Genomic DNA, 1,573 nt, shown 5'->3' on the forward strand with positions numbered 1-1,573 from the left:
TAGAGAGTCATTACAATTTAATTTATTATTTTTAACCATTATTTAGTCATAATTTAATTTATTTATTAGTCTAGTAATCTAACAATATATTTTATTTTATATTTTTAAACATTGATGACTAATTGATGGTTAAAAATAATAAATTTTAATAGTTTTCTAACATTCATCTTTTAAGCATTGTCAAAATTGTAGTCACAAATAAAAACTAAAATGAATAAATCATAAAAGTAACTAAAATAAATAATTTTTAAATTTTATAGGACCTAAACAAAGAAAATTATATCTTCCATCGGAACTAAAAAAACAAATATTTAAATGGAACAAAAGTCAAAAACTTATTTAGGCTTTTAATTAAGTATATTCCCAAAACTAATTAATTAACCTCCAAAACATTATTACACATATCAAAAGTACAGATTTGTTTCTCCCCTTCAAAATCTACACATAAATAAATTTCCATTTATCAAAAAGAAAAATTAATTAATAGAATAGCCATATAAAACAGATTTAACTATGTTAGATTTATACCAAAATCAATCATTAAAATCAATTATGAGTATAAAATATACATAAATAAAATATATACTAAAAATTAGTTAAACTACATTTATATTTATATACAAATATATTGTGACAGATTTTAGCGTGCAAATGACATTTTTAAAACATATTATATACCTGCATGAATATAGAAAAAACCAAAATTGTAACGTTCATGAGGTGCATGCTGCATATTCCTATAAATATACATCATCTTTTCCCTTCAATTTTCATGTCTCACTGCCCAATGCCTCTTGTCTAAGTTGTGCTGCATTTGGCACCATTATCTTCCTGCTACAAACCCCAACCCCTAAAAAATCTTCAGTTTTTCCCTTCATTATTGGAAGCGAAAAACAAGAGATAATCATCATGGTGATGAAGAATGGTGGGTTTGAGAAGAAGGTGTTGATGCAGAAGACCAAGAGCTGGGGCAAGGAGGAGGATCACAAGAGTAACAAGATCTTGGTAACAATCAATATCTTAGGGAGTTCGGGGCCAATAAGGTTGGTAGTTAATGAAACAGATCTTGTTTCACGTGTTATTGAGACAACACTGAAATCCTATGCTAACGAAGAGCGCCTTCCTCTGTTGGGATTTGATGCTACCAACTTCTTTCTCTATTGTCCAGATGCCGCCTTCCATGGTAAGCCTGTCCAGCCAATTTTTATTTAAATAAAAATATATTTACGTTTTTATTATATGTTAATTTTATAGAAGTATTTCGCGGGCACATACCAAGAAGAAAAATGTTTAAGGATTAGTAGAGTTTATTGTTTTTAACCATTATTTTTAATCATTAACTTAATTTTTTTTAATTTAAATAATTTAACAATATATTTTTAACTCATATTTTTAAATATTGATATTTAACGGCTGACTAAAAGCAATCAATTCTGCTGGAGTTCAAATTTTTCTTTACCGAAAAATTTAGAGGAAAAAAGAAAGCATAAGTAACAAGCATCTTTATAGTACCGGCAAAATATGAACAAATTAATTATATTGTACAAATTTTACTCTTCAAAATTAATTGGCA

This window comes from Arachis ipaensis, chromosome B07 (genome assembly GCF_000816755.2).
Source record: "Arachis ipaensis cultivar K30076 chromosome B07, Araip1.1, whole genome shotgun sequence".
NCBI classification, from domain to species: domain Eukaryota; kingdom Viridiplantae; phylum Streptophyta; class Magnoliopsida; order Fabales; family Fabaceae; genus Arachis; species Arachis ipaensis.